This window comes from Heptranchias perlo, chromosome 11 (genome assembly GCF_035084215.1).
Source record: "Heptranchias perlo isolate sHepPer1 chromosome 11, sHepPer1.hap1, whole genome shotgun sequence".
Lineage (NCBI taxonomy): Eukaryota > Metazoa > Chordata > Chondrichthyes > Hexanchiformes > Hexanchidae > Heptranchias > Heptranchias perlo.
The window spans coordinates 18,205,791-18,218,351 of record NC_090335.1 but is presented as its reverse complement, the minus strand read 5'-3'; the positions used below and the strand labels follow the sequence as shown (position 1 = coordinate 18,218,351).

The following is a 12,561-nucleotide window of genomic DNA, read 5'->3' as shown; positions in this document are numbered from 1 at the left end:
GTCTGCACTGAGCCTGAATGGAGATCAGACAATGCACACGTAAAACGCAGATGCAGGTCCCGTCCTTATGTTTACAAACTGTTGAGTTATTTTAAAACATTGAATAAAGGTTGCGCACTACTAAACCCCACATCCTCCAATCTGCAGGCTAGACCTCACCAATCTGCCGATCTGAGTTTGTACCGGGTCTGAGAGAAAGCATGCACCAATGTTCTCTGATGATGCACTGGAGGCCTTGGTGCAAGAGGTGGACAGAAGGAGGGGCATCCTATATCCACGGTGGGGGCGGGTGGGGCAAGAGGCCGTCCAGACATGCGCTGTCGAGGCAGTAGGGGGCGAAGTCAATGCCAGGCCCATAGCACCACGAACATGGATGCAGTGCAGGAAGAAGTTCAATGCTTTGACACGAGTGGTCAAGATGAGTGAGGTCAACTGTCAATTGGTGTCCCCTACCAACTGCACCACTAGCCGCATCCACTGCTCCACACACTACAACCCCATCACCCAACTACCAACAAACTCTTTCAATCAGTAGTCAACTCTTCCAATCAGATGCTTCCTCTCACTCTCACACTTTACCACTGTTGCAAGCCGCACACCCACAACTCACAGGTCAAATGAACTGGCAGCTATTCGACCATGACAGCCACATATCCCAAACATCTTGGAGGACACTCACCGACACACTTCCCGCTTTCTTGCAGGAGAAGGTGGCGCATAAACGGAGGCAGCAAGAGGCAGTGGCTCCATGGAACATGAACCTGTTGTCCTCTCTCAGGATGACAGCATTCCTGTCCCACTCCGCCAGTGCCCTTGCTGTCGCTTGTCAGCTAGCGAGCCCACTCCCTGTAGAATATTGAAACTTTATTATAGGAAGATAGGAACAAGAGTAGGCTATTTAACCCCTCAAGCCTGTTCCACCATTCATTGAGATCATGGTTGATCTGTGACCTAATTCCATAAACCCACCTTAGCCCCATATCCCTTAATATCTTTGGTTAACAAAAATCTACCAATCTAAGATTTAAAATTAACAATTGAGCTAGCATCAACTGCTTTTGCGGAAGAGAGTTCCAAATTTCTACCACCCTTTGCATGTGGAAGCGTTCCCTAACTTCATTCCTGCAAGTCCTGGCTCTAATTTTTATGCTCTGTCCCCTAGTCCTAGTATTCAAGTATAGGAGACCTCCAAAGACAGGTACAAATGCATCAGTAGCCAGAAGCAATAATCCAGCAGCGAACCTGTAACTCCTGCATGATCCCTTTAAATAGCGCTGGTGGGTGGTCCTCCAGATGTTTAAGACCTGTTCAGCTGTGCGAGGTTGGCTGGAGCGTGGAGTTCCAAAATCGCATCTGTCCCTTTAAATCAGCATTGCACACTGATCTACTTTACATGCTGCCGGCGTTTGCTATCTGCGCGTGTGCGAACGCCTTTACCCATGTGGCATGCGGCGCACGTCATGCTAGAAGTGTGCGTGTGCATTCCAGACACAATTTTGGGTCCTTAGGAGTCCGCATAGCGCCTACATAATGGGCGCTACGCGGTCCAATTTAGAGCCCTATAGGTTTTCATTTATGGCCTGTTCCATGCTGTAGGGTTTCATTATGGCCTGTTCCACGCTGTAGGGTTTCATTATGGCCTGCTCCACACTGTGGGGTTTCATTATGGCCTGTTCCTCACTGTAGGGTTTCATTATGGCCTGTTCCACACTGTGGGGTTTCATTATGGCCTGTTCCACACTATAGGGCTTCATTATGGCCTGTTCCACACTATAGGGCTTCATTATGGTCTGTTCCACACTATAGGGCTTCATTATTATGGCCTGCTCCACACTATAGGGCTTCATTATGGCCTGTTCCACACTATAGGGCTTCATTATGGTCTGCTCCACACTATAGGGCTTCATTATTATGGCCTGCTCCACACTATAGGGCTTCATTATGGCCTGTTCCACACTATAGGGCTTCATTATGGTCTGCTCCACACTATAGGGCTTCATTATTATGGCCTGCTCCACACTATAGGGCTTCATTATGGCCTGTTCCACACTATAGGGCTTCATTATGGCCTGCTCCACACTATAGGGTTTCATTATGGCCTGTTCCACACTATAGGGCTTCATTATGGTCTGCTCCACACTATAGGGCTTCATTATGGACTGCTCCACACTATAGGGCTTCATTATGGCCTGTTCCACACTATAGGGCTTCATTATGGTCTGTTCCACACTATAGGGCTTCATTATGGCCTGTTCCACACTATAGGGTTTTGGGTGATGTCACAGTTGTGCTCAGTAAATTTATGTTTGTTCGTGGGAAAGAAACTGCCTCCCGTTAGGAGCTTGGGAATCACAGGCCCCCAGTATTCTGCCGAGGATTTAATTACGTTACGGTTTACGCCATTTCTCCCTGTCTTGTCTGAAAGTGAAAACTCCAAAGTTCTGATGACAAGAAGTTATTGTTAGGGGGACGTTCCTGAGCAGAACCTGATCCTCCTTGTTTATTCAGTCGACTCGAGCTGAAACAGGAGACAGAAAGTGGAGACTTAGCTGGAGGGCCACTGGCAGACCGGCTGATGACTGGAGGTCCCGCCCTCCCCCCCCCTCGTGCCACACTTTGACGGAGGTGGTTTTAGGTGGAGCTGGTTTTCCTGTCATTGTAGGACGCTGTAAATCAGATTTTCCTGTTGTGTTTCAGACGTGCCTATTAGTTTGGTAGAGAATGGGCTCTGGACTACTCGGGCTAAAGGCAGCTGGACAACTGGCTGCTAAAACCTCCAGTTTGATAGTGTTGTGATGGTGACCTTTCTCCCAGCTATGTCCAGGCAATCAAAGCCGGGTTGGAATCCACTGGTGGGTATCAGATGGCTCCTTATTTACTGCTGACGGCTGTGGGACTGGATGAGTGGGGGAAGGTTCTACCTTGTCAAACACTAGTAGCCAGACTTGTTTTTTTTACTAAATTGCATTGTCTGAATATATTCAGGAAAAAAGTTAATATTAGTAAAAACAATTCATCCAAAGTAAAGACTAGCAAAGTGTTGGAATGCGTGTGTTTTTTGTGTGGTGCTGCTCGACGTACAATGCAATTCGCTGCCACTATTGGCGAGGATTTTTTTTCTTTTCCACGTATCCTACAGTGGCAAGCTGCATTGGAAATCGTACCTCAAACAGTTTTGCTTGGATGGGTCTCCCCTTGTCTTTGGGAAGTGTCCAGTGATTCATGGTTACAGCAGCTTGCTAGTAAACGCCTTGCTTATTTTATTTGTGATGCCCCAGATTTTGGTCAGTAAAGTTGGCTGTAATTGGCTCAAAGTGGTTGCTGGCTAAAACTTAGACTACTTGTTTCATTTATTATTTTGGGATGTTTATGGATGCTTGTGGTAAGGAATATTTGTGTCGGCAAACAGCATTGCGAGATGATTGCATTATATATGGGCTGGGCTGTTTGATGGTAATAACTTAACATAGGAACATAGGAACAGGAGTAGGCCATTCAGCCCCTCGTGCCTGCTCCGCCATTTGGTAAGATCATGGCTGATCTGTGATCTAACTCCATATACCTGCCTTTGGCCCATATCCCTTAATACCTTTGGATGCCAAAAAGCTATCTATCTCACATTTAAATTTAGCAATTGAGCTAGTATCAATTGTCGTTTGCGGAAGAGAGTTCCAAACTTCTACCACCCTTTGTGTAGAAATGTTTTCTAATCTCACTCCTGAAAGGTCTGGCTCTAATTTTTAGACTGTGCCCCCTACTCCTAGAATCCCCAACCAGCGGAAATAGTTTCTCTCTATCCACCCTATCCGTTCCTCTTAATATCTTATAAACTTCGATCAGATCACCCCTTAACCTTCTAAACTCTAGAGAATACAACCCCAATTTGTGTAATCTCTCCTCGTAACTTAACCCTTGAAGTCCGGGTATCATTCTAGTAAACCTACATTGCACTCCCTCCAAGGCCAATATGTCCCTCCGAAGGTGCGGTGCCCAGAACTGCTCACAGTACTCCAGGTGATAATAGTGCAATGATAACATTAGAAGTTTTAATCCTTGCATTTGGATTGTTTCACTGATTAACCATGCAGACAACTGGATGTTAATGTCAGAGGTGGTAGCAAAAACTGATACTCAGATTAACCCTCCGAGCCATCTAGTTAGATCATGGTCATGGAATACGGTCATGGAATAATTCCCAGATATTCACTATTCTCCATGTAGTCTCGATTAAAAAGAAACAGCTTCCATTTATTCATACATTGCTTTTCACATCCTCAGGATGTCCTAAAGCGCCTTACAAACAATGAAGTACTTTTTTGAAGTGTAGTCACTGTTGTAATGTGGGAAACACGGCAGCCAATTTGGTCACAGCAAGGTCCCACAAACAGCAATGACTTGAAAATCTGTTTTGGTGATATTAGTTGAGGGACAGATGTTGGCCGGGATACCCCTACTCTTCTTCGAATAGTGCCTTAGGATCTTTTACATCCACCTGAGAGGGCAGACGGGGTCTCAGTTTAATATCTCATCCAAAGACGGCACTTCCGACTGTGCAGCTCTCCCTCAGTGCTGCACTGAGGTGTCAGCCTGGATTATGTGCTCAAGTCTCTGGAGTGGGGCTTGAACCCACAGCCTTCTGACTCAGAGGTGAGAACGATACCACTGATCCAAGATATATCATTTAAGAAGCATCTGTTTGTCCAGCTGTCACCTCTGTACCTCTGGCCCCTTACCTGAACCAACATACCGCTGTTACACAATGCACGACCCAGCTTAGTTTTAGAGGCCACGACTTTGCACTGTTACAGCATAACCCCAAAAGGCTGTGGATGCTGGGGGCGATCTGGAGGTTTCAAGACTGAGATCGATAGATTTTTGTTGGGTTAGGGTATCAAGGGCTATGGATCAGCCGTGGTCTAATTGAAGGCCAGCAGCAGCCTTCAGGAGTGTTGTGGAGGTAGGTGGAACATTCCCGCTCCCCCGCCCCGCCCCTGCCCCGGATCCACTTAAAGGTAGGTTTTAAAAATATGTACTTGCCTTGAAGCTGCATTCGGAACCAAAAAGCTGAGCAGAGCGTGTTCAAGGAGCCTTATGCCTGTTTAAGGAGGCTGCCCGGTGCCTGAATATTGTCTGAGGCCAGTATTTCAGGCGTACTTGTGCCACAGGCTGTAGCCCTGTGAAATCGGTCCTCTTTGCCCCTGTTTTACACCCGGAAACAAGGAACAATTTCTACCCCACTGTGTCATTGGGGAGCTCTTCTCTTTTCTTTTTTCTTTGAGTTTAGGGCTCATGCTTACAAGTTACGTAAGGGCAGATCTTGGTTAGATGTCAGGAGGTGGTTCTTTTCCTAGAGAATAGTGGACCTCTGGAACAGGCTGCCGGCTCGTGTGGTGAACACTGATTTGCTGAATTCCTTTGAGCGAGAGCTGGGACCTGTTTCTGGCTGGGGCGGAGATCACCTCGTACAAGAGATAGGTGCCCTGTAATATAAGTCAGGGTCAATGTGATCTCCTGGAATGGTTTTGATCGCCTAAAGGGGACAGAGAGGAATTTTCCAGGATATTTTTCTCTAATTGGCCTGGGTTTTTACCTTTTCTTCCCCCTTCTCCCAGGAGATCAGATAGGTCTGGGTGGAGCGGAGAGACTCTTCAGCTGATTTATAAGGCATCACAACTGTATGGGACAGGCTAGATGGACCAGCTGGTCTTTTCCTATCTGTCATTTTTGTATGTTTATATGTATACTTTTTGGGTGAATTGATTTATCTTTGCCAAGGTGGGGAATGTGTTGGGAAATGAGAATTGCTCAGTGTCAGCATCCTGCACTTGTGAGGTCAGATTATACACAGTCACGTTCCCTTTACTTTGGAGCTGAGGTACATTGTTGGGGCAACCTCAGAAGGGGTGCCCCGTTGCGCACGTACAACATTTCAGTATGATTTCAGCGAGTGAGACTGCCAATTAGTGTGTTGAATTGTGTGCAGTCTTAGGCTGTGAGTTAGTGCTCCATAGGAAGCAGTCTGAAATGGCCGAAAACTCATATCACTTACAACTAGGGTTGCCAACTCTGGTTGAACACATTCCTGGAGGTTCCATCATATGACCTCCCACCGCTAACTGCCCCACCCAGTCATACAGCCTTTCTTTCCCCCTCGTCTCCAACATTTTTATAACCAATAAGCAAAAATGCTGAAAGAAAATGAAAAAAAACAATACACAATTCTTTTTACTGCCACTTTGATTTTTCTCCCGGGTTTGCTCACAGCAGTGTCCAGGAGATTAATCTCTAATTCTTGGAGACTTCAGGACAATCCTGGACGTTTGATGACTTACAATTAGCAGAGAGAGTCTTTCCCCACCAGTCTGGGCTGGATTGGAACTCTGGTCCCAGGGGTGAAAGACAAGTCAGTCCACTTAACCACTGCCTCACTCAGTTCCCCCTGGCTCTGTTTAATTGACACCATCCTTCTCGGAGAGAATAAAAACAATTGCCGGTACTGCTCTTGGATCATTGCCATCTTAAAATATCAGAAGGTGACTCGAGCGAATCTGTACAGTCCCGCCCACCCGAAGCGTAACACCGTTTCCCAGGCAACACGTGGTGTAAAGGTCAACGTGTCATGTTTGACGTTCGTGTCTGTAACTTGACCTGATCTCGACGTAGCACTGAGGCAAACAGGTCTGACCACTCGCTATGTAGGACGATTTGAAAATTAGTCATTGCAAACAAAAGCCACGAGAATAAATCAATGTATTTTTTAAATTAAAAATCGAGCATAATGTATTGTGCAGTGGGACACTTATTTTAAACCCATCACCATAATTGACTGCCCGCAAATCAAACTACTGGAAAGTCTACACAAGCAGAATTTCTGTTTGAAATAGAATGTACCCTTTGTCCCCATTGAGATATACATCTACATACTTAAATCCAGACAACCTGCGCCAACAGCTAAGGTTTTGGGACTTCCTAATGTGAATTATAGGTATGGCTGGAGTTTAACCAGTTAAAATCGTGCCAGTTATCAGTATATGACCCTCCCATTGTACCCCAGCCAGAATCAGAAAGAAAGAACTTGCATTTATATAGCACCTTTCAGGAGCTCAGGACATGGCCAAGCGTTTTACAGCCAATGAAGTAATTTTGAAGTGTAGTCACTGTTGTAATATAGGAAATGTGGCAGCCAATTTTCAAACAGCAATGTGATAAATGACCAGATAATCTGTTTTTAGTGATGTTCATTGAGCAATAAATGTTAGCCAGGACATCCCTGCTCTTCTTTGAAATAGTGCCATAGGCTTTTTTACATTCAGCTGAGAAGGCAATCAGGGCCTTAGTTTAACATCTCATCTAAAGGACAGCACCTCTGACAGTGCAGTACTCCGTTACAGTCCCAGCTCAAGTCCCTATAGTAAGACTTGAACCCACAACCTTCTGACTCAGAGGCGAGAGTGCTAACACTGAGCCACAGCTGATACTTATTCCACTAGCATCAATTTCTACTTGCCTCTTTCCCCCCCTCCCCCCCCCAGCCATTCATTAATTGTCTGTCTCCGAAATATTTTTTATTGGGAAGACCGAAGCCATTGTCTTTGGTCCCCACTGCAAACTCCATTCCCTCGCCACCGACTCCACCCCTCTCCCTGGCCACTGTCTGAGGCTGAACCAGACCGTTTGCAACCTTGGCGTCCTAATTGACTCTGAGATGAGCTTCCAACCACATATGTGCTCCATCACCAAAACTGCCTACTTCCACCTCTGTAACATCACCCGTCTCCACCTCTGCCTCAGCTCATCTGCTGCTGAAACCCTCATCCATGCCTTTGTTACCTCCAGACCGAACTATTCCAATGCTCTCCTGGCTGGCCTCTTATCTTCCACCCTTCATAAACTTGAATTCATCCAAAACTCTGCTGCCCATATCATAACTCGCATCAAGTTTCGTTCTCCCATCACCCCTGTGCTCGCTGACCTAGATTGGCTCCCGGTCCGGCAACGCCTAGATTTTAAAATTCTCATCCTTATTTTCAAATCCCTCCATGGCCTCGCCCCTCCCTATCTCTGTAATCTCCTCCAGCCCTACAACCCTCCGAGATCTCTGCGCCCCTCCAATTCTTGCCTCTTTCTCGTTCCCGATTTTGATTGTTCCACCACTGGCGGCCATGCTTTCAGCTGCTTAGATCCTAAGCTCTGGCATTCCATCCCTAAACCCCTCCACCTCTCTACCTCTCTCTCTCCTCCTTTTAAGAAGCTCCTTAAAACCTACCTCTTTGACCAAGCTTTTGGTCATCTGTCCTAATATCTCCTTATGTGGCTCGGTGTCACATTTTATTTGATAATCTTGCTGTGAAGTGCCTTAGGAAGTTTTACTACGTTAGACGTGCTGTATAAATGCTAGTTGTTGATTTGATTTATCTCATTATGCCTCCTATTGTCTCCTGATCATTTTTGCCATTTAACCACCTCCTGTTCTCCACTTAAGCATTTTGCAGGTCATTCTATTTCGTGATTGTGTGTGTGCGTGTGTGTGCGTGTGTGTGCGTGTGTGCGCGTGTGTGCGCGTGCGTGCGTGTGCGCGTGTGTGCGTGTGCGTTCGTGTGTGCATTTGTGAGATTGAGTGTGTTTGTGTTATTTCTCCCCTTCCCCTTTCCTCTGTTCTTGCTGTTCCTCTGTAATATCCTCCAGTTCTGACGCTGGGTCCACACTCAAAACTTTAACTCCTCTGTTCCCTCCACAGACACTGACTGACCGGCTGAGTGTTTCCAACATTTTCTGTCTTGTTTTAAAGGATTTCAGACTGATCACGCAGTCTATACTAAGCTGCTCAGGATCTGAGATGGTCTTTGATTTTACCTAATTTAGCGAATTCTAATATCACCCATCGCAAATTCTTTTTTTAATTCTCGGGATATGGGCATCGCTGGCAAGGCTGGCATTTATTGCCTATCTCTAGTTGCCCTGTGAAGTGATGGTGGGCTGTCTTCTTGAACCGCTGGTAGTGAAGGCTTGCCAACTCTGGATGTATTCCTGGAGGTTTCATCACATGACCTCCTGCCTCCAACCACCCCACCCAGTCAAACTGCCTTTTTTCTCATCTCCAAAATTTTTATGACTAATAAACAAAAGTGTTCAAAGATTTTTTAAAAAACACATTTTTAAAATTTCCTTTTTTTTCCCCTGGGTTTGCTCGCAGCAGTGCCCAGGAGATTAATTTTTAATTCCTGGAGACTCCAGGACAATCTTGGAGGATTGGCAAACCTATAGTAGTGGTTTCAATACAACTGAGTGGTTTGCTCGACCACTTCAGAGCGCAGCTGTGAGTCAACCACGTTGGTGTTTGTTTATTGATATAGTGCAGGATTTTTTAAAAATCAAAATGTTGTCGTCCTGGAATTTGTGCTGCCTCAGAAAATGTAAAAAATCATGCAGTACATCTCCCCGAACAAGGATCTACCAAACGTCCACAAAGTTTAACCCAGTCAGTCATTTGCTTCAGTTTGTGAAAAGGGGCAGTTAATGGCTTGTGTCAGTTTTAATAAGGCTCACAGCAGCCAACAGCAAGATGGCAGAAATGCCATTGCCTTAAACATAACGGATCTGTGCAGGGGTAATTTGTTGTGTCTTTATTCGAACTGATGGTATATGAACACATAGAGCATGTTCAATAACAAGAGAATGGGTCAGGAAATCCTCCCACGAGGGACCAACTTGTGAGTGACTCACACAGGTCTCACAAGTGAATTAATTCTGTAGTCTCGAAAGTTTGCTATTGAATATTCATAAGTTTTTTTAATATTAAAAATATCTTTTTTATTGTGACATCAATGAGATTTTGATTTGGGCAGAGGGCACTTTAATCCCAACAACAACAACTTGCATTTATATAGCGTCTTTAATGTAGTGAAACGTCCCAAGGCGTTACACAGGAGCGTTATCAAACAAAATTTGACACTGAGCCACATAAGGAGATATTAGGACAGGTGACCAAAAGCTTGGTGAAAGAGGTATGTTTTAAGGAGCGTCTTAAAGGAGGAGAGAGAGGCGGAGAGGTTTAGGGAGGGAATTCCAGAGCTTAGGGCCTAGGCAGCTGAAGGCATGGCCGCCAATGGTGGAGCGATGAAAACCAGATGCGCAAGAGGCCAGAATTAGAGGAATGCAGAGATCTCGGAGGGTTGTAGGGCTGGAGGAGGTTACAGAGATAGGGAGGGGCGAGGCAATGGAGGGATTTGAACACAAGGATGAGAATTTTAAAATCGAGGAGTTGTCGGACTGGGGGACAATGTAGGTCAGAGAGCATAGGGGTTAAATCGAGTTACATCGAAACTACAGCATCGAAACAGGCCATTCGGCCCAACTGGTCTATGCTGCTGTTTATGCTCCACACGAACCTCTTCCCTCCCTACTTCATCTAAACCTAACAGATACCCTTCCATTCCTTTCTCCCACATGTGTTTATCAAGCTTTCCCTTAAATATATGCTATTTGCCTCAACTACTCCTTGTGGTAGCGCATTCTACATTTTTACACTCTTTGGTAAAGAAGTTTCTCCTGAATTCCCTATTGGATTAATTAATGACAATTTTATATTTATGACCTCCAGTTTTGGATAGCCCCACAATTGGAAACATTTTCTCTATGTTTACCCTATCAGGTCACCCTCCAGCCTTCCCCTTTCTAGAAAAAAGTGCCCCAGCCTGTTCAGCCTTTCCTGATAAGGATATTCTCTCAGTTCTGGTATCATCCTTGTGAATCTCCAATGCCTCTATATCCTTTTAACATGGAGACCAGAACTGTTCACAGTACTCCAAGTGTGGTCAAACCAAGGTTCTGTACAAGTTTAACATAACTTCTTTGCTTTTCAATTCTATCTCTCTAGATATGAACCCTAGTGCTTGATTTGCCTTTTTGATGGCCTTATTAACCTGGATCAATACTTAGTGATTTGTGTGTCTGTATCCCTAGATCCCTTTGCTCCTCTATCCTGTTTAGACTCTTATTATCCAAGCAGTATGTGGCCTCCTTATTCTTCCTACCAAAATGCATCACCTCACATTATCTATATTGAAATTCATTTGCCAACTACATGCCCATTCTGCAAGTCTATTAATGTCCTCTCGCACTTTGTGCATTCCTCCTTTGTATTAACCACACACCCCAATTTGGTGTCAACTGCAAATTTTGAAATTGTACTTCCGATTCAAGAACCCAAATTGTTAATGTAAATTGTGAAAAACAGTGGTCCCAGCATCGATCCCTATGGAACACCACTTCCCACCTTCTGCCAGTCTGAGTAGCTACCCTTAACCCCTACAATCTCTTTTCTGTTTTGTAGCCAGCTTGCTATCCAATCTGCTACCTGTCCCCTAACTCCACAAGCTCTGACCTTAGCCATGTGCCTACAATGTGCTACCTTTTCGAAGGCCTTTTGAAAATCCTAATATATTACATCTACTGCATTTTCCTTGCCTACTCTTTCTGTTACTTCTTCAAAGAATTCAGCAAGGTTGGTCAAGCATGTCTTTCCCTCCTGAAATCTGTTCTGACAACTCTTTATTAAATTTTCGTTCTCTAAATGTCGTTCTGTTACATCTTTGAGTATAGATTCCATTAATTTTCCTACCGTCCGGGTGATGGGTGAATGGGAATTGGTGCAAGTTGGGATACGGGCTGCAGAGTTTTGGATGAATCCCATCCATACCTTGAGGCAGTTATGACTTTCACTTCTCTCTGGGGATTAAGTCAGTATGTTGACAGAACATTAATAATTCCACATGTTCCCAAACGTTAGTAACTTGTGGAGACTTTTGTTTTCTGAAATCAGGAAGCACTCTTTCACAAAAAATGTAGTAAAAATCTGGAACTTTCTTCCCCCAAAAGGCCGTGGGTGCTGGTGTACAATTGGAGCTTTCAAGACTGAGATTGATAGATTTTTGTTGGGTAAGGGTATCAAGGGATATGGAGTAACTCGGATAAATGGAGTTGGGGTACAGATCATCCATGATCTGATTGACTGCCAGAGCAGACTCGAGGGGCTGAAATGCCCACTTTGTTCCTATGTTCCTAAGAGATACGGGTTGATTATCCAAGTAGCTGTTGCTGGTGGAGAGGAATCAAGAAACCCAGTGTTCGCCATTATTGAAGCTATGCAACCAGAGCATGAAGCTCTCCTGCCAGAGGTGGCAAATTCATAAAATTACCCCTGATGTGTCTTCACTGGGAAGTGTTTGGCAAAGTTGTGCTTTGTTTGGGGAAGGAAAAAGAAGCAGGTATCACGATGAGGCAGCACTCTCACCACTCAGTCAGAAGTTTAAGGGTTCAAGCCCCACTCCAGAGACTTCAGCACATAATCCAGGCTGGCACTGCAGTGCAGTACTGAGGGAGTGCTGTGCTGTCTGAGGTGCCGTGATTTCGAATGGGACGTCAAACTGAGGCCCCATCTGCTCCCTCAGGTGAACGGAAAAGATCCAATGGCACTATTTGAGGAAGAACAGGGGCGTTCTCCCCAGTGTCCTGGCCAATATTTACCTCTCAACCAAAAACACAAAAACACATTATCTGGTC

The 12,561-nt window shown here is 45.2% G+C and overlaps 1 protein-coding gene across 4 annotated transcripts in view; it reads left to right on the top strand.

Annotated features, from left to right (window-relative positions):
- Nucleotides 1–12,561, top strand: part of LOC137327143 (E3 ubiquitin-protein ligase Midline-1) — a 213,268-nt gene that overhangs the window by 36,765 nt on the left and 163,942 nt on the right. Inside the window, exon 1 of one of the 4 annotated variants that reach the window (XM_067992640.1) lies at nt 2,657–2,852. The exons of the other annotated variants lie outside the window; for them this stretch is intronic. The gene's annotated coding sequence lies outside the window, so the exon portion shown is untranslated. Of the gene's footprint in view, nt 1–2,656; nt 2,853–12,561 lie in introns of those variants that run through there. 4 annotated transcript variants of the gene reach the window in all.